General features: G+C 47.5%; 1 protein-coding gene across 4 annotated transcripts in view; it reads left to right on the top strand.

Moving 5' to 3' along the window:
• Positions 1–1,753: 1,753 nt before the first annotated feature.
• LOC1273332 (hemicentin-1) overlaps positions 1,754–21,435 on the top strand; it is a 96,679-nt gene continuing 76,997 nt past the window's right edge. For 3 of the 4 annotated variants that reach the window (XM_061643726.1, XM_061643729.1, XM_061643725.1), the window contains exon 1: positions 1,754–2,021. The gene's annotated coding sequence lies outside the window, so the exon portion shown is untranslated. The remainder of the gene's footprint in view (positions 2,022–21,435) is intronic. The other variant, XM_061643728.1, reaches the window with a different exon arrangement.

Genomic DNA, 21,435 nt, shown 5'->3' with positions numbered 1-21,435 from the left:
TTTATGGAGTGCCTGTACGAGGGCGAAGAGGAAAAATATTATTTTGATTAAGCGCAAAAGCAAATCTCGAAAATACGCCTAAATGTATGCAATGAAATGTGATTGCAACACGTTAAGCGCAAATGGGCGTGATTTTATCTACCATCACTTGGCGGGCCAACATTTTACAACCTTTTTCAAACACTTTCGTCAGATATAAACACAGCACCGATTGATTGTTTAAGCTTCGAGCAGGTTTTGATTTGTTCCTCCATAAAACACCAGGCTGCTCCATCGCACGCCGTCGCCCCGCCTGTAGAATGTGTCCACGGGGTACATTACCGATCTACTTGTGCGATGATCAAACAAAGCTTTATCGCATGCAAAATGGCAAAAAAAGGCGGCCACCAATCAGCACCAGTGAGGGAGGGAGGGAGGGAGGACGGTGGACGCCACCCCGCCAATGAAAATCCACCGATAATGATCAATGTGTGATCGGCGTTAGCGCACCAAAAAAAAAAAAACCGACGCGTTAAGTACCGCTGGCGGCGGCGAGGAGAGACACGCAGAAAAAGAACACGAAAACACCTCTCCTCTTCTCGCTCCCCCAGTGCTTACACTATGCAGGGATTTAAAGCTTATTTATTGAATTATAAAATATATGATGCATGCGTTTGCGTTCGCACTGCACCGATGGTGGTGGGCGCGTGTGTGAGTGTGTTTGCTTTCGGCGCGTGTTTTATGGCTGCTGTTGGCACGGCGATAGCTGCAGTGTGGTACGCAAGCAGTGGGTGAAAGGAGGCGACGGCTTGTTTGCTTTATCAGATTGCAAGCTGTGATTGAAATTATTTACTCGTGTTCGTAAAAAAAAAGGTCCCACTCCACGCTTCGTCCGGTTGAGCGATAAGCCGCGAAAGCCGGCGGGGATGAGCGAATATCATTTAAAGGAATTGGGGTAGTGTGGGGGATTCTTTTTTTTTTGCGACACCCAGCTGTGATGCGGATGCTTTCTTTTGATGCCGGCTCGGTGTTGATGGGAGGATTTGCGGTGTGTTCAATGGGAACATCGGATTAAGAGAGAAAGGGAGAGCGCACCGAGTGGCGCCAGTTGCTGTTCTTAACCGCACGCACGGTGGCTATAATGATGCTGAGCTGCTGATAAAAGTGGGAGATTAATTTAAATTAAATGTTACCTCGAAAGAATACCCCGAGCATTGCATGCATGTCCATTAACGGCGTATTATTTCAACTCTTTACGATTCTCTGTTTTCCGTAAAAAGCTATTCCATTTTACACGCAACAGAACAAAAGATAATCATACCGGGGTTCAAGATTGATGCAACCCTTATCAAAATCGACCGTTCACTTTCCCCTTTTTCGAACAGCAAGGAATGAATCGTTCCGCCCCGAGATGAATCGTTCACCGTTCCGATTCATCTTCCTACACATTGCGGATGAACCAAAACAAGCGAAGGACAGGCAAACGCTTCCCGAACGGCATGCGCACATTTTCCGAAGCGCTCAGTTTCCGCCCGCCTCGCAATTCGCAGACTTCGGCTTTCGCGGAAGCAAAATTCCAGCGCGTGAAGCGTTGCGCTCTCCCGCGTGCTCCGTTTTCACCTCGGCAGTGGACTCTCACGCCAAACGCGTGTGCCACACACACACGCACAGCACATCGTGCCGTGGTCGGAAAAATCTCTTCCCTTCGGGAAAAACGCGTACCCGACACGGGCCACTGGCAGTGGGTTGTTTTTCCTCCACCAGCTGTCAGTTGACGTCGAAACGTTCGCCGATACGGTTCCGCCCGCGTCAGTGCGCTCAGTGCAAAGCGAAAGCCATTTTTCCCAGACGGCCCCGTTCTGGCCCCGCATCGGACACGGTCCACCGTTGGCCAACGGTGTGGTACGCGTTCCTCGCCATAAAGTGCGCCCGCTGTGGCGTCTCATCCACTATCCTTTGCTCGTTCTAATGTATCATCGCCCTTGCTAGGGTAGCTAGTAAGCCGATTTTCTCCGAACACGGTAACGAGCTGAGCAGTGCCGGTAAGTGTGGGTGTGTGTGGTAAACGGTGAAAAGAGTGTGTGCGATACAGCGAACAACCCTAGCCCAAAGTCACATGCTAGCAAACGCTAACACGACACAAACTGACACGGCAGGCGACACGGCGCAAGGGCGGTGGGCGGTACTCTCTACTCAGGGCACAGGAATAATACGGATTAAGTGATTAAGCAAAGTGTTGCTTCGGTTTGGCAAAGCAAGGTGGGCGGGGGGATTTGTTTTGCCTTTCACCCGAAAAAATGGTACCGTTTGCCGTGCACGAATGAGGGCTGGGCACTAGGCGGGGTGGAATAGAAAAAAAAAACACGCAGAAAGGTAGTTGCTTCGCGCCAAAGGAAAGTGGAATATTTACGGATGGAAATCGAGTCTGAAGTGGCGATGAAAATCATTTTCTTTGTACCATATTCCTTACTTGATTGTGCGATTGTGTGTGTGTGTGTTTGCGAGTGCGAGAGTGTGTAAATCTCGTCTGCTAGTGCTTTTCCGGTGGTTCATAATTCATCTGCTCCGTGCGCTTTCTGCCAACAAAAACACAGCCCGCGCGAAAGCGACCCTCCTCACCGAGGAAAACGCGTTACGCGCAATGCGAGAGAGGGCCAGGGCCGCAAGACCCTTTTTTGCAACGCAAACCAAATTTATCAGGATGTGTATCAGTATGTGCAAGAGTATGTGTGTGTGTGTGTGTGTGTGTGTATTTGTGCTGTGCGTGATTTATGGAAGGAACGTGTCCTGCGGTCGCCGACCATGCCATGGTGGTGTTGACGACGAGCGTGGGACCCGCCGCGTAAAGTGAATAAGTGAACCCCATTTTCCAACGCACGTGGAAAATCTGTCAACACTCCTGCACCACTGCCGGCGGCGACCTTCGCACCGCCCACCCGCTCGTGTAAAGCAATTTTCATATAAATCAGTCCCAAGCGCTGCAGGACCGGGAAGCAGAGCCACTTTCCTTGCAAGTTTGCGCTGTCGTGGTGGAGCATGATACGGGCATGATATTACAATAAATTTCCGACAAAACAACACGCTTCGCAACTGGCGGGTGAATAAAACATGCATCGGCAGAACATTCAACCAAACCAACTCGCACGAGGTGAGCATTCCCAGTGCGTGTGGAAGCATGGAAGAAAATGCCGCTGGAAAACACTGGAGAACAGCCGTGCCTTGGCGCAGTTTGCTCGGCAAAGTGAAAGCAAATAACTTGCCGAAAACCATTAAGCACACTTAAAACGACACCATCCGTTTTTGGAGAAGAACACAGTACACCCCCGCGCCTCGCTGTGTCTGCGTGCTGTTGCGCCGTCGCTCCGTAATGATGATAATAACTTGCCGCACGGACCATTTGTGGTGGTGGGTGTAAAAAAAGAAACAAAAGAAATGTTTGAAGTGAAAAGTGGAACCCAAATTAAAAGAAAACAGCTCAAACAGGGACCCGAGTCCCCGTCTCTCTCTGTCCTGTGTGCGGTCGCGTGCCTTCGCGTCGGCCCCGCAGCACACAACAAAAAAAAAGCAGAAACGTTCGAAAACTGTAAGACACGCAGTGGAGTGTAAAATTTCATCGCAGTAAAGCGGTTGCTGTTGCTTGCAAGCTGTCCTCTTCCCCCTCGCCCCCCCCCCCCCTCCCCTCAACTAACGCGCACAAATTGTTGCGCGAGCGATTGTGCCATTTTGCGTGTGGCGCTGTGTGACTCGGTCACCAAGATCGTTAGCATAAACAAAAGTGCCCCCCGTTTAGTGCGTGTGCGCGCGGGTGAATTTTGCGAGCCGGCCCCACCCCGTCTCCCTGCCTATCGTCCTCGTTGAATTCGAAAGCTTCAAAGAAAAGGGGGAAAACGGCCTCAAGCTTCCTGTCCCTTCTCCCCAACGATTTGCTGCCCAGAAGCCCTGTTCGTTAGTGCGTGGCACTTTCTTTCACGCTTGTGTTTGTGTTTCGGTCGCGTTTACGGTCCGTTGCGTTTTTGTTTTAGTTTACTATCCGTACCGTCAAATTTGCGTTCCTTCATCCCCTGCTTGGAGCGTTTTTTGCACTTTTGCCAAGCCAGCCAGCCTGCGGTCGATAGCGCTTCAGCCGAGGGGCGATCGAGGCGATATGCCAGCGGCAGCGTTTTCCACGAGAGAAGGGGGACAATCTGTAACGCGGAGATTTGATTTCCGGTGCCCGCAGCGACAAAAAGTCATCGCCATCAGTAGACCGCAGGGTGGAAAATTGCGATCAAAAAAAAGGTTAGTATACAAAAAGCGTGAGCTGTTTGATTGAATGAACGGGCAGAAACAATTTTCTCATTACAAGATCGGTCAAATATGCGTCTCAAAATAGCTTGAGCATGGTGTGGAGCAAAGAGTATGGGGGTGACACTTTTCCTAAAACTTTCAACAAAGTTTCAAAAACCGGTTCCAATCGGGTTAATTTTGCTTTGGTTTTTGTTGTTGCTCTGCTGCACAACGATTCGCGGAAGGTTAGGCTAAAATTACACCGCTTTCCACTCAACTCAACCGGAAGCGGTGCGTTAAAATAGATCTTGTTTGTTTTTAAAGGGGCGGTCGTTTTAACTGGAGCAATGAAAACGTGCGAGCGCGTGGTGCGGATTGCATACCTCAATCTGGCACCTGTTGTTGGCTGCACGAGAAAATGGTTCTATTTTCGTAGATCCTCCACCAACCTGCTTGACACGTTGCGAACACTGTCTTCATTAGCACCAAACGGCAAAGATTTCTCTCTCTCTCTCTCTCTCTCTCTCTCTTTCTCTCTCTCTCTATCTCTGCCTTTCTCTCGTGACACAGCCCCGCATATTTACAAAGCGACGTTGTGCGCCGAGCGAAAGTCAATTCGTTACTGGCATGTTCCGATCCTCCTCCACTAATCGCTCAATTTCACTTGCAAAGCGACTTCCCGAAGCGCTGAACAACAAACAAATAGGCGCACGTACAAAAAAAAAAAGAGAAGGAGCAAATAACTTTGCTCCATCATTGCGCGCCTTGATTGTTTGGGCAATGGGGGAAAGGCAAAAGTTTAAACAGATTGCCTTTAAGTCGGATACACAGCCGGGACGACGGGACAGATAGTGATGGCGGTCCGGTTGGCGGAGAAGAACGGGCCAAAAAGTTCACCTGAGCAAGCAGCGAAAATGCCAAATGCGGGACACACACACACATACACACTCAAAGCACACTCCTACACAGTGGGGCCGGTGTTGAGTCGCTGAAAAATCAAAAAGCCATCGGCTACGGGCTAAGCGAGGAGGCGCGCTTAAGATGATGATTGCTCCGCCTGCAACTTGTTGTTTTGCTGCCTCGCGACGATCAAGGACGGCCATCAACTTTGGCCGTAAAATCAACAGAACACCACAGGCAGCTCAGTGTGCTCACGAATTGGCTTCACCGGTGACCGATTTGCCGTTTGCTTTCGCCATTTTTGCTATCCCTCAACGTTGAACAATGATTGGATAGGCGCGCGTTTTTGGGTATGGACGCGAGAGCCATAAAATGTTGCACTCTTTTCGTTGGAGCGCACTTTAGTACCCGGGGTTGTGTAGGAAGGCTTTTAAGGATAAATTTATGCAAGCAAGTTACAAAGCCTGAGGCGCTCTCTCTCTCTCTCTCTCTCTCTCTCTCTCTCTCTCTCTCTCGCCTGCTCACGGTTGCGTATTGTTTTATGTAACCACTTTCGGAAAACGAAAAGCGCCCACTTTGCATAAGCTTTTAAACAAATTGAAGTATGATTTGAAGGAATCAACATTTCTTACTTTTTACATCGGTACCTTCTCTTGCCACCGGTTTCCGCTACAGGTGAACAATAATTAGAGACAAACAGTGTCTTGAATCTCGACACGCATCATTACCGCCGGTACAAGGGCATGCTCCAACACCGATATCTATCATGGCGCTACTGGCATCAACTCTAAGGCACGTGTAGTTGTAATGGGAACGAAGGCATCACAGTTTACCCACCATCCCATTTACCATTCGTATCGTGTTATCTCGCGAGCAGAACGTCAGAAAATGGGTTTTCTTACCCAACCCACTCCGCAGCAGCGCAAAGATAACACGCTAAGTGAAGACGGCGCCCTGACGGCTCAACGAGGGAAGCCTGAGCAGACTGCGACGATGCTAATTGAAAATTGACATTTAAAATCATCAGCCTTCGTGAATCAACAAACTGCCAAGCATCCGGCCGCCGCACGCCGTGTGCTTCGTAGCGAACGTTTTCGGTCGCAGGGACGTAATCGGGAAAAAGTGCCACGCAAGTGCTGGAGGCTGTATTTGGGAGGGGTGAGGAGTGTGGGCGACCTAGGTTGCGCCCAACTTGGGCGGACATGTTGAGAATATACACACAGTTGCTACGTTGCTTGTAGGCGAGCTTCGGCAAAAGTTGTCCTCTGCCGTGCTGCTTCATCGCGTGCGGCTTGGCGCAATGGCTCGAGGCTTTCTGTGAGGAGTGTTCTTGTGCCTTCTCACTACTTGCAGGGTGAAGTGGTTCGGTGTAACAACTATGACGCTGCCTCAAGACGGCCGCGATGACGTACGGGAGTGGTTTTGTTGTTTTTGCTTTGGAGTTGCGATGGGTTAGTTTGCACGCAACACAAAGACATCGCGCCGGTGGTGCTGCTGCTTGCTTAAATCAAGCATAAAGACGCTCATACGGTTGTACTGAGAATGGCAGCATGGTTATGGCACAATTTCGGTAGAGATTCTTCACCACAGTTGCGATTCAATCAAGGCTAGGGCTGGAGGTGTGTTGAAGGAAGCAGTTTTTGGCAGCAGGACAAAACGCTACACCCGCCAGGCGCGAGTGTAACCTGTGCCGTGTATGAATATTATGATGACGTGGTTGGCATGTTGTGGCATGCTGTTGCGCGCTATGTCGTACATGGGCATCCGATTCAACGATGCTAGTGATACTCGTATCCTCCATATTCTCTTGTTTTCGAGGCATTCAAAGCATTGATGAAAGCATTTCCCTTCAGGACAGACTGTTTTTTGTTATGGAGGGAAACAAAAGGAATGAATTTACTGAGAGTTTTAAACTACGATGGATTTTGTTTCAACTGACACATCGATCAACACAAAAATACAAAACAATTGGCAATATTTTGGTGGGATAAATGTACGGTGCAATTTGTATCGGTAAAGATTTTTTTTTAATTCAATACAATGCTTAACAAAAGAAAAAAGGAATGCATACGTCAACATATTATGATTTAAATGCACTATACATTTTCAAACACTTCTCATGTTACCATTGAATACTACTCACTATCGAAAACAATACATTTTTCCTGACAGCTCTGATGAACGCATAATAATGGTGTTGCCCTTTTGTGTTAAAATGATAACATTGAATGTATTTCTGGTGCTTGTGTCTGTGAGAACAATACGAGTGCTCAAACATATCATGATTTTTTTTTTAAATTATGAAGATTATGTGTGAACGTGTATATTTTCTGTACCTATTAATGGTGCCATCGATATAAAAGAGAAAATAGTAAAGTGTGTACATCAGTTGCATTTTATTACATTTGTGGAGAATACACATTTATTAAGTTTGGTAGAACTAGTTAATTTGGCCCGGTTGCAGGGTTTCGCCACAGAACCTAAGACGTCTTCAGACTGACTGAAGGACACATTTAACTGTTTTCATGCAAACATGTAGATAAGCAATCCTGCTCTCTTTTGATGTCTTTTTACTTATATTATAACCGTGTTGCTATCTTGGTATAGGTTTCCATCCAATTCTTATCCCGGTTTATAGCCCTTCCATATTTTTGACTTATTTACAAATGTTAGTGTTTCCATCACATTAGCAATCTTGGTTCACTTTCTTTTTCAGTATGTTTGACTATCGGCTGGACTCGTGGTGCAGTCGTCAACTCGTTCGGCTTAACCACATGCCGATCATGGGTTTAAGTTCCAGCATGACTTCCTATTTACCTGCTATGGGTTATCAAAAGGTCACTAAAAACCAAGCCCAGGCACAGGCAGGCCTTGGCCGACAACGGTTATTGTGGCAAAGAAGAAGATGTTTGACTACTATATCATACTATTAAATGTCGTGACATATGGGTCCGAGTCTTCCTTCCACAGGGCTCACTGTTACGGCTTATTATTGACCCGTGCCCCATCTTCTGCAAGACTATTTGTGTACCAAGCAACCATGGATATTCAGGAGTGCTAAATGCTAATAAAAACAATTAAACTAACTTAATTGAACTGTGTTGCTTCATCATGTGCGCATGTAAAAAAAAAACCATGACCCAGGAATGTCCTTATTCCGTGTATATTATTGTCCCATTACTTTTCCCAATAGGAGTTGCAGTTCATTTCAGTTTTACAGTGCAGTTCAGTTGTAATGACACTGCTGAACCATAAGATTATTTTTCCCGCAAGATATACTTTCAATTGATGAATAAATACTAGAATTCAATAAATAATTTTTTTTATAATGTTTAGCACACCTTGTACTGAGCCTTATCCACCCATCTGCGTATAGAGGCCCGATTTATGGGAAATATAAATTCGCTATATGCATCTTTCAAAGTTGTTCACTTAGTTCTAGTTATGCAGCTCTGATAGTTTCACTATATTGCATTGTTCCATGCGTTTTTGGGTTGATGTACCATGAAAAATTTTAATTGTTCTACGTTCATAGCGAACGATTTTGCAATCCTTTCAAGCATGCATTTTACTGCACTTGGATGATGGTTCGAAGCAAGTCTGTTTATTTTAACGTTTTGAACTATACAATAAAACACTGCTACGCATGATAAAATGGATGGAACGAGTCAGAATCTCCACCACAGAATTATTTAGAATCACTGGGAATAATTTGATCATTATTGATACACTTTCAACAGGTGTGTAGAAGAAAACAATGATGTCTTTTGATCTGAATGTATCAATGATTCAATCACTCTACCATTGCTTATTGCTTCGGAGAATGGAAACACCGCAAAGAAATAAAAATCATCCAAGCACCCATAGTTGATTAGCAAAACCGTTCTATAGTGAGTAACTTTTTCGTACAGGAAGATCCTATAGTGAGCAATCGTGTCACCTATGAGCGTAACGTGAGCGTCACCTCTTACTTCGTTTTGTATAGGGAGATACATTTACAGCGTTGATAAAACATGAATTATATACTATAAAATTCAAACAAACACTAAGCAAAAGATTGGAGTTTTCGGACGTTTATAAAAAGAAGAATACAATTCAACTGTTGACTCCTTTGCATAAAATCAGTAAACATTTCATAACTTAAACGATTGATTCCTTCTAATTTATCGTATGGCAAGTATGTTAGTGCTCTACAACCACTATTGTTACGTTTACCCCGAATCGTTGAACACTCAAGCACAAAAACAAATAATAATATAAAGTGACAATTCATTCAATATCAATTCATATATAATCTTATATAATAATAGTCTTATGACATAAATTCCTACCCAAAATTTGCTAGTTTTGTTACAGGCAATGCCTTGAATTCCAAAAGTTCGCAGGATTATTTTGCATTCTTACTAAATATCTTGGAAAAAAACTCCTTTATGGCCAAAAGGATATAATAAAAACAGTTGTTTCAATAAAAATTCTCACAACGCCCCGTTGATGTACTTCTGGGAAAATGTGGAAACTAAGTACCTAAATTACATTACAGTCGCATGCATTTTTACGTACAATCCGACGATTTTACATTATCTGGTTGTGGTTGCGGTTTTATGCGTAATATTGTAACAATTTCTATTCTCAATAAATTGAAACAATGTTTCCTACATTCCACCCCAGTCCACCCTCACGCATCTGTAATCGCTCATCGGCCGCATAATCCTGGCGCCGCACAGCTCCCGTCTTTCAGAAGGTGCAGCAAAAACCGCCCGACAAATATTTTGCATTTAATCCCCATTCGTATGAAATCTCAATCAGCAGCCGGAACACCAATGAGCACCTAGTTTTGCCAGCTGGCACCGGATAAATAGCACCGTCCAGGCGATGGGGGAAACATTTCGCATGTTAAAACTTCCCCACCAACGGTTCCCTGGCCGCTGGAACTCACAACTTCCCTTTACTTCGGTTCCTTTAATATTTTTGTTTTGCCTGTTTGGTGCATCCCTCACACAAACATACACGCTGATGCATTCCATATTTCCGGACAAAGCGCAGTTGCAGCGATTTACTCACCAGGCCGGCGATTAAACACGAACCGGCATTACGATTCGGTGCTGTTTGTTCGCCAGATAATGCGTGCGTGTGTACACACGGCCGCAACAGCGGCTGGATGCCCGCAGCATGATGTGCCGCTGGCGGATGTAACCGGGCTTAAAACGCAACTGAGCAAAACGCGGATCGGTCTGTGATCGACACTGCTGTGCCTGTTCCTGTTCCACGCTGGTCAACAGGCACATGCATCAACAGGCCCCCATCGGCGCAGGTGCAGCGTGTCGCTGCGTTGCCGTTCCTGGCCGCTTTCCGTTAGCGTCTAGAGACAGAGCGGGGAAAGATGTCATCGTATATCAAACATAAATATCACCCTATCCGGTGGTTTTCCGCGGAGTGGAGCGATGGCTAGTGGAAGTGTGGATGTGTATGTTTCCGGAAGAGAAAAACATTCACGCATTGCACCATGAACGTTGTACCATCTACATGCGTGCCGTGCGCTTTTTTCTTCTCACACTTTTTTCCCCAACCCACATCCGATCGTTGGGGCGGCAGAATCGTTCTTTAACGGGTGGTCCATTTTTTTAAAACACTCAGTGTTTTTTGCTCCTCTTGCCAAAAGGGGGCAGTGTTCAGATTGGACAAAAATGTTTGTTGTGATCGATAACGTCCCGCCTTCGTGGGGTTGTATTTTTGCATCCTTCATCCGTACAACAGCGACACCGCAGACACGCACAGACAAAAAAGGGGGGCGAACATCAAGCCAAACAGCGGCAGAAAACATAAAACATCACACTGGTGGGCGTTAAAACCGCTTCGGAGGAAGGGACGTAGAGGATGTGATGAGAACTTCTGCTGGGGAAGTTGCTATTTTCCCATCAACCATCAACAATCAGGCAGGCATCTTCCTCGTTGGGTCCGTTTCCCCCTTGCGAACAAGCATCAGCCGGTGTCCTCGACTCTCGCCTTTTTTGTGTGGCATGTTTCGCTTGTGGTTGTGGAAAGCACGAGCTCGGGAAAATTGTGCTACCCATGTAGTCAATTGCGGCACATGCCTTGTGCGAGCTTTTTCCACGTTTGCCGTTTGCCTTGCCCTTCTTTCCCGGTCGCGCCCGCCCCAAAACGCTGTCGGCGGTGTTTGATGTAATCAATCAATTTTAATTTTATATATAAATTTACAGCACCGTACCTCATTAATCATTCGATGCTGGGACCCGAAAATGTATCGCAGGAAGCAGGCAAATGCGATGGGGCGGTAGGTCGACGAAAGAGAAGTGAGAAAAGACACGGGGAAAAAGGTAAAACAACCACGTAACGCGTGTTGTAGCGCGGTTCAATGTGTTCCGCAGCAATACATCGATTAGTGTGAAACTTTTTACTGTACCTTTTGCCCGTTCGTTTCACGTGTTCCCTGTTTCCAAATAACCGAAACGGAAAGCTTCCCATTTTGTTTTACCTTTTTTAAACGCACCATCCTGTTTGGGGTGGAAGATGTTTTTTGGGGGAGGAAGCCAATCCATCCAATATCGATGTCGAACTTCGCCCCCCAAAAAACAGCGGGAGCCAACGGAACGGGAGGCTGGAAAATATATTCAATTAACACGCACCGTAAAGCAATCAGCTTGGGGCCGGCCAGTAGCTCATCAACGTTGTTTCGGGGGTGGTCGGAGATGTGTTGATCGGTGTGTGTGTGTGTGTGGGGTACACATTTACCCAGGGATGTCGATTGGAAGTTGATTGGAAAGTACACCTGTTGTAGGGTAAAGCAGCGAATCAACAAGAGTGCTTTTCTCCCCGGGTCCTATCAACGCACAAGCTCTGTACACGTTGATTGATCGATTCGATTTGGTTCGATTGTGGGGTGGAAGCTTTTCTGCAATATAAATATATTTTTTGCTGCTTCCGGTCATTATGTTTCTTGGAATTCATCTTCCCATCTGCGATCTGCTGAAGAAAAAAAAAAACGATACACAATCTTACCAGCGAAGCCAACTTTATCAAAAAGCACCCTAGACGCCCACGAGCTAATCGTCTGGACGATGGTGCAGGAAAAAAAGCACACAGCAAAATTCGCTTTAAATTGCTAGCCCAGATGGAGCCACGTCTATCGGGGCCGATTCTGTGCTTGATTGATCGACGCACCGTTCGAAGCTGGTTCGGAAACAGGACAGACGGAGACGGTTTGGGTGGGAGGGAATTTTCTGAGGTAGATAAGAAAATTCGATGGCCAAAAACCCCAGCTAGTTGGCTTCGTCGTACGTGAAGGCAAGACTGTTGAACTACTTTTTCCCCTCTAGAGTGTGTGAGTGGCTACTTTGGCGAAGCAAAAATTCAAATTAATTTCAAACCATGGTCCACGGTTCAGCAGGTGGAAAATGCAGGTGCAGGAGGGCGAGAGAGAGAGAGAGAGAGGGCAGAAAAGACCGCTTGTTTCCAAGCGAAAAGTTCCCAAGACAGCCGCCACCGACAAACAACCAACACGTCTCGGGGGAAGGCGCTGTGTACGGAGGGGAAGCTTTGGCCCGTAAGTGAGGGAGGACAAAGTTTTGCTGCGTCCAGCACCGACCAGCTCGGACTTTATTGAATCGTAACGAAATGAATATCCCACCACCATATTGCCGCGTCGGAGCAAAGTGGTCGGCAAGGAACGGTTAGTCGCTCTTCGTCGGGGTCTTGCTTACCGGGAAGGGGAAGGTCTGCTGCTCCATCGTCCTCAATCGTTCGTAGCGGTGGAGGCTAAAAAGGGCATGACAACTTTCGGAGACCCCGAACGCCCTGAACTAATAAGCAAGAATTTTAGTGAATGCTTAAGTTGAGCCAGTTGTGCAACAAATTAGGAAAGTTTCAACCGATACGGTGGTGCTGGGAGGGAAGCGGCGGTCTGGCAACGGAGCAGCAGAACGTGAGAAGCGGTGGTTTTTTCAGTGGTCAGATTGGTAGTTCGTTTGAATCTTTTTTCTCTCTTTTCTCCGTTGGTAAAGCATTTTCCACTTTCGAAGTACTCTGGGCGCAGGACGTGAAGTGGTCAAGCATAGTTGCGGGGGAAAGTTTCGCAAACGTTCGATTGAAGTGTGTGAAAGATTCGGAAATACTGAAAGCACTACGATTTCTTTAGTGTTCCTCCCAGGAACAATCTCTAATGCGCCTCAAAGTATGCAAACTGTCAAACATACATCTCCTTGGGTAATAGCAAAGCCTGTTTCCATTTCATAACTGCACTGTTTGCAGTCTGAACGACTTTATTATTATTTCCCTTTGGTTTCTCTCGCTTCATTCTGTTTCATTTCTATGAACTGAAAGCTTCTACAACTGTGACAAAAAAAATATCTCTCACTATAATGGTAGTATATTTTCCTCGGGAAAAATGGCACGGTTACATTATTAAAGCTTCGTTACCCAACCGCCTGCCAGCCGGCGGCCATTAACGCCAATGTTGATTTAGGAACCGGAGAAAGGAAATGAATCGTACCGTGCGCGGGCCCAAGACAAAATTGCCCAAAATGTATACATGTTGTCCGCTCCTCTTTCTCCTGGAAGCTCAGCAGAATGATTCATCTCATTCTTTCCATCTTGCAGAATTTTAGGTGAGTGATTCATGCATATTTTTTCCACTTAAAAACTTTATGCTGTTTGCTGGCATTATGCATTATGAAATAGACAAAACAAACTCAGAAAGCGTACCGTAGCAAAATGAGAGATGTAAACGACGAAGCCACTACGCCCGCCGCTTTTGCCTGGTTTATTAATTAATCTCGAGCAAGATGCAGCCATGGCCATCTTGCTCGTTCGGGCACGTTTCGTCGTGTATGTGTGCTTCTGTGTACGAAACAATGCACCGAGTTGGGTTACATCACGGTCACGGGACGCTATCCTGCCTTTTTGTATGTATGTGCATGTGTATGTACAGCAAAAAGCTTCCAAAGCTGCACGAAACCAGCCACGGTGAAAGCCATTAGCCCGTAAGCCTTGCTTGCCCGCGAACCCCGGCTCGGAAAAGCCCGAGCACGGAAAAGCTTAAGCCTTAAACAGCAGAGTTTTGCGGTTCAGCAAGTTTCGTACACTTTGTTCCGCCCGGCTTGTGGTGCAAAATTCTTTCCTTCCTGCTGCTGTTGCTGATGGTGGTAACAAATCTCCCAACCAGTGCAAATGCTGCACGGAAAACAACGTAAAAGTACTGCCAGGGAGAAGGGATCTCTCGTTAGCTTTAATACAACGCTGAAAGCCTTCACGCCTCCGTGATCTGCTACTATTGCTGCTGCCGGCGGTGATGATAATGATGATGGCGACGATGATGATGAAGACCGTGCCGTACCGTGTGTCATCCGTTATCAGCGCCGGTGTCTTTGAGCGCGAGGCACGACCGGCGGCCCCAGTAAATCAATCAAAGTTCGGCTAATGAACGAACGATGAACTGACAGACAGATGCGCGCAGACCAGTCGTCTGCATTATGAAATATTAATTACCGTCCCGAGCGCGTCAGCCAGCGTGCGCCGTGCGCATCAACGCGACGGTTGGACCTCCATTAAGGGGTTCCCTGGGCGGCTGGGCTGATGATAGATGGATGGCGTTTGCGATCGCACCGTCCTGCCGTCGTCCGATAATGACTTCGCTTATCAAGGTGCGCTCGGTTTTGGGAGGGACACATGTTCGGGAAATGCCGCGGAGCACTCGAAGCTCATTAATGCAGCTTCATTGTTTGCCTGCTGCAGAGGGCTCTGATTTGTGATGTGTGTGTGTGTGTGTGTGTGTGTGTGTGCGTCAGAAGTGAATGCCTTTAGGGATTTGCGAAACGCAATGTTCGGAATCTCGTACCCATTTTGGTGCTCGTAGAAAAAAATAGCACGCTCCCGTCCCCACTGTCAGTGGATTAGTATAGCAAAAACGATGGAAATCATATAGCCGCACAGCAACAGGCCCAACACGGACCTGCTCTACCTTGCGGGCAGCACTCGCAAAGCGCACCTTTTAGCACGAAACAAAGCCGATAAGTATAGATTCCATTTATGCTGAGCCTCCCGTGAGCAGCAGTTGCAGTTGAATGTGAAACGAAATTTTCAAAATCGTACTCAAACGGTGAGCGTGTGGTCCGCACTTCGCCGTATTATCGCCCCCATCGCTCGAAGCAAATCCGGCTGACCCAAAAGTGAAGTGAGCAGCCTGTGCAGCCTTAAACTCCTACTCAGTGGCGGGAGGATCTGATTATCACGCCATTAAGCTGAGCTGGCTGAGGTGGGGTCGCCTTTAAGCTTTATCTTGAAGCGATTTTCCAACGCCAGCGCTGCCGATTACTACTTTGGCGGGGTATTTTTCCACTCTAAAGCCGATTTTCCCACCTCCCAATGGCACTCGAAGCGCGTAATCGGGTTTTCGCAAACAGAACCCCAAATCGATCTGATTTCGTGTTGCGAGCCTTTTCTTACAACCGCTGATTACATTTTGTTATCAAGTTTTTTTTTGGAGGGTCACAGCTTCCTTTTGGACCAACAATCATACAAACACACACACACACTAACGCACGCGTATGTATAGCTGTACCATGTGCCGGGACTGGGGGTGGCCACTTAGTCGTAAAATGCCCACGCCGAAATCTAATTTCCTTCCATCAGTTAGATCACGCCCGTGTCGTCCTTCGGGATGTGAACCGAGAATTATGGGCCTGTCTGTGTGTGTGTGTGTGTGTGTGTGTGTGTGTGCGTACGTTTGTGTACCGAATCGTACTCACACGCGCGCCGTAAGCGTACAGGCGAACGTAGGCGAAAAAATATTGGCGCAAATGTGGGGCTGTACGTACGTTCACCCCAAGGAAGGGTAAAATTCAATCAATAAAACCATCCCCCACCATATCGGTTCGGCCATCCGGTTGCTCGGGCGGCTTTATAGTGTAGCCCATATAAAGTAATTCCATTTTATTTTATAGCAAAGCCACCAACCCAACAGAACCAGCCCGCCAGCCCGAGCGGTGTGTTTGTGCATGGGGTTTTTTTTTTTCTTGTTGTCGTTGTTGTTGCTTTTCTTTCCTTTCACGGCAAACCGGGCCGGGCAATGGACCGGAAGTCAAAATACCGTTCCGTTCGGAAGGAAACGAATTCATAAAGTGAAAATGTGAATAAAATAAAAGACCTTTTGCTTTCCCGTTTTCGCACACGGCACAACACAGGGGAAGGGGAACGGGAAGCAAAAAGAAAGAAAAAAAAACCGCCGTCCAAAACACCACACAAAGCCGCCTCAGCCGAAACAGGGCGCAAACCGGGCGGATCGCACGGACCCTCGCACGAAATAGGAACGTTCGAATCGAACGGCATCTTGGGATGCTATTTCGGCGTGAAAATGAAACGCTCGGCTGCTGAAACTGCTGATCCAAGCGAAGAATGTCGCACCAACCCAGTCGAAGGCGGCTATATCGATGGTCGCACGACAACACAGTGACAACGACGGGGACGGACTGCACAACGCTCAAATTGCTGCTGCAAGAAACGGATTCGAAATCCGAGCCATCCTTCACAGTACAGCCCGCCTCCTCAGTCGTGCTGCCGCAACCCGCAACCGGTGGCACGTTGAATGGCAAAGTGCGAAAATCTAGACAGCAAATTTATGGTAATGCTCGCTCTCCTTCCATTTCGTTGGCGCTCGGTCATTGCGTTCCGTTCCGGCGTGGTAGTGGATTACTCGCCCTTCGATGGCGCAAGTGGATCGGGTTCGCAGTTGTTTTATCTCGAGATTGCATCGCATTTCCGGGAAGCATTTCGTTGTTTTTTTTGTTGTACCGGTCGAGCTTTCTGGCGCACTGGGGCAGCGGGTCGATATGTGTTGTGCCAGGGGGTTTTGGACCGTACGCATACACCGCCACCGCCAACCAGTCCAGCCCGCAGCGACGCTGTGCGCAGTTCATTTTATATCGCACTAACTTACCAAACCCACAAACCCACACATGGGAGGGATTTTCCGACACACATGCGGCACCATCGAGGGGAAAACTCATCGCTGTGGAATGGTGAAGGGTGACCAGAATGTAGCCCTCGCTGTCCCCTGTTTCCCAGGTTGCCACTCTCGTCAACCCGCTTTTGTTTCTACCGAGCGCCGGCCGGGACGGAAAATCGTACAGAAAATATTTACGAGCGTGTATATTGGCAACATAAACATATTTGCCGGTCTGGTTGTTTTCCGGTTAGTGCTACGCGCATGATGGTTGCTTTTTCGGTGTCCATCCTAGGGCCTGGCTCCCCCGGATCTTTTCTCCCTGTTGCCCATTTGTTCACCGCTGACCATTTCTCATCGTTTGTCGGTAAAGCCCGCTAAAGTCAGTGTCGAGCCCCGAGTATCGGCGTGGAAATGGAACGGAACCAGCACGTTTTCCCTATCAGCCGTATACCCGGTCCGGCGTCGTGCAAAGAGCAGTGAACTTTTGACCCCTCCCGTGGGGCGCTGGGGGAGTTCCGGGCACTCCGGGAAGGGGGGATGGAAAGAAAAAGAAACCGCCCTTCCCTTCGGGAGCGTTGCACGCCGTTTTCTTGCGTCCGGAATGTGGCAGAAACGAGCAGAGCGATTGCTTTCTTGCATCGATGGTGAACTTCTGCTGTCTCTCCCCCATCCGGCAGAGGAATTGGTAAAAAGGGGTGCTAAATGTAAGGTCCCCATTGCTGGCTGGCCAGGACATGTCCTAGCGCCCTGCCGAACGCAACCATGTGCGTAATTTCACTGTGCCGTGGACAGCGGGCAAATGGGGTTTAATTTATGATGATTTCGGGATCACTCGCGTATAATTTGATTGATGGAAGCAATTTCGGGTACCGATAAGATGATACGACTCCGCGTCCTCTGTGGCCTTTCGTTCTCATTTCGTCGTGCCGAATCGGGTCAGATCCCCGCCCGAAAAAACGGGTCGCATCCGGTTGCCGCCATGTCAAAACGTTTCATTTCACCCTAATGACCGAAATTGAATAAGTTTTGATGGATGGTGGGGAGGGTTGGAAGTTCCAGCGAACGATTTTTCGTGTTGTGTTGGGTGCAAATCGACAGCGTCAGTGCTGAGAACTGAGCGGCGAACGAGACTAACACTACCGAGAAATAGCCCGTCCATGGAGGAGGCGACACGTACTCAACATCGACAAAAGGATATCGAGTGTGTGTTAATCTTGCTTTGTCTAATCGACGAGATACATTTGTTCGAGATGTTATGACTCGAGTAACGTAATCTTTTTTCTTTGATTCAGACGTAAATACATGGTATACATTCAGGCGGTTGGAAGTGAATATGTAAAATATGCGGAATAAATACGGATGAATCCCAAAGCGCTTGACTTATTTGGCTCAGGCAGTGGAAAATTCGCTGAAAACACTACCTCAAGTATGATGGAATTTAACACAAACACACATACCCATGAATAATTGAAATCGTGATCAAATATGATAAGACACTTTACCACACCTGCTAGCCAAAATCTTTGCTGCACCCCTTTCTGCTTTCGCACGTGGAACCATTCGGAGAAACACAGCCATACATCCAACCGTTCGCTGTTGGGCAGCCTCGATTCCGCTTCGGAATGGCTTTGCAACCACAAACTTTTCCCGCTTGGGCGGTAAGCCATTTTCGCCCTAAACGTGCACACCTTTTTGCATCACAAACTTTCCACCATCGTGTTACTACTGCCCGGCACCAAAGCTCATCAAACTTCGCAGCCACAAGCCTCCCGCTCGTGCCGCTCCTTCTCGACTGACCGTCGCAGCTCTTCTGCTTCTTCCGGGAAGTGTGTGACCCCATAAGTGCCCTCGACCCCTTTTCGACGTGGCAAATGTGACAAATTTTGCGGTTTGCTCCTGCTCCTGCTTCCACAATATTCCAAAACCCGACCCGAAAACCTCTGCCCCTGCGATCCTATTCCCTATGGATGGCTGGAAAACTCGTTCAGCTACTAAGCCGTTTGCCAACTCGTACGCTCAGTTTTTGTGCATGCGCGTGTGTGTGTGTGTTTGTATCGAAGGGGCGGAAATAAAATTATATTTTCATACTCCCAGTCCATGCATTATTCAGCGTTCGGAAGCGACGGGTCACTCTGGTCGAGGGGGTAGTGGCCTACCAGCGAGCGAACCGAGTGGGCGTACAAGTGCCAGGGCGGGAGTCCTTCACCATAATCCAATTTCAGTAACACATCGCTGAATTTGAGAGGCACTCACTAAACAAACAATGAAGCACAATGCCTTAGACACACACACACACACTCACGCGCAAACGCGCGCGCCTGCATGGGGACCGTATGCCTGTTGCCCTGCAGGGAATGGCTTCCGCACCGACCCGCACCATCGGGTGTGACCGTGCGAGTGTATCATTTTTACTTCGTCCTTTTTTTTTTCATTGGTTTGGGGGAAAACAGCACCACCATCACCACCGGAAGACAGGTTTTCCGCATATGTATCCGTTTCCGCTTCCGCTCGGTCGACCGTCGACCCCCCCGGCAGATGATTGGCGTATCCATCGGGAGGCGTCCAGGGAAGCGAAATGCGTTTCTAATCAAGCTGGCGGTCGCTAGGGTGCCGCCGCACAGCCGGATGATTGTGTCCTGCTTCCAGGAATAGAAAGAATACACAGCCCACGGGCGCACCAAGTGCCATAGCGTGCCGTACGGTGTGTAATCCAGTGTGCGAAAAATTCTAAAAGAGGACCAAAAGCCACACACATACACACACGCACACTTATGGAGAAAAGTGAGGGCAAGAAAAAAGAAAAAGTCCCGAGAAAAGCAAATACCCTCCAACGGAAACGTTACCGCGCATCTCCGTTTTGTGACTGTGGTTTAAGGCCGTGACCGCATTCGGGAGCGTCTTCAATCGTCGTTCGCATTGTTGACTTATGCTCGCGCTTTTGCCCCGATGTGTGTGTGTGTGTGCGTTGGTGCGTGTGCTAAGCAAATCCGTCTATTTGTTGTTCCACTTTGTGCGGTATGCGGTGTCACTTCGACCGCTTCTTGCTCGGCTTTTTCCCCATCCCGTAGAACGCTTTGTTTGCTTTGGCAACTGTGAACAGCTTTTCTCTGGTGCCGTCCCCGCGGCCACTGATTCGTGGCCGTGCGTCCCTCGTGTCCCCTGTAAGATGACACAGGCTCTTCGGCGAGAGAATGGCACTGCTGACGCAAGCAGACACGCCGGCATATCGATCGGAAGCCGCTGAAACATCATCGGATTCCTGTTACTGAACCGTAAGGAAGGGCATTCAAATATGACAAAGTGTTCTGCGGAAAGGTCAACTTGCTCTTGTGTAGTCACGCACGACGTCACAACGCATGAATTGAAAATGTATTGATGATACTTCTCCTCGGAGTTTCTTGCGGTCGACTACATATTGCTTTGCTGCACCGTTTGTGTTATTTTAAATCGTTTTCAACTTAACTATCGTTCAAAGGATGAAACGATTTTCCCGAAATAATTACGATTGGAAAAGGCATTCGTGTTACCCTTGGGGCAGGGATTTGCTTGCGTTAACCGTTGTCTTTCAATTAGATTTTATGCCCCCCTATTCATGACCTTTTTGTCGTAGTGGCTTACAAACAAAGAGCCACCACGGGAGCACTCGCACAAACAAATCATATTTCATGGCTGACGGGTAGGAAAACACGGAACGATGGTTATACCGCTAGCTACACCACCGTAACTAGCATTATCCGGGGATTTCCTGTGGACGCTCGGTGAAAGATAACACAAACCCTTCGGCAACCGTTTCGCTTTACCACGGTATCGCTTTGCCATCATGCAAAAAACGATGCGCACAGTGAGATAGGATTCAGACAAATCAACCGGTTGGGTATATGCTACTGTTGAATAGCGGATTCAGTGGATAAGCTGGGAAGGTATTAAATGTAGAATAAAATTTAGCACAAAATAGTATGAAAAAGGGCTGTATAATTATCCATATAACCGTTTGCGCCTAAATGCAGGCAATGATTCATACTTTTAGCAGTTTCTAAACCCAATAAGCTTGCTTTATGTATTTAGTTTGATAGAGTTTTATATTATACGTAAACCTAAATACGATCCAATTCTATAAAAAAAAGCAAAAATCTATACGGTTTAAATAATACTAAACAATGATGGTTTGAATCAAATGGAAAAGGGTAAAAGCCCTAGTACTTCCACGAAAGTGATGTAAAATATTATTTATTTTCATCAATCCCACCCTTTTGGCCTTATCTGCCTTCACATTGCGATGGCAAAACACCTCGCCAGATTGCTTCATCCCACCGTGTGTGTGTGTGTGTGTGTGT

Source organism: Anopheles gambiae, chromosome 2 (assembly GCF_943734735.2).
Source record: "Anopheles gambiae chromosome 2, idAnoGambNW_F1_1, whole genome shotgun sequence".
NCBI classification, from domain to species: domain Eukaryota; kingdom Metazoa; phylum Arthropoda; class Insecta; order Diptera; family Culicidae; genus Anopheles; species Anopheles gambiae.
The sequence above is the reverse complement of the archived record's forward strand: the minus strand, read 5'-3'. Positions and strand labels throughout refer to the sequence as shown.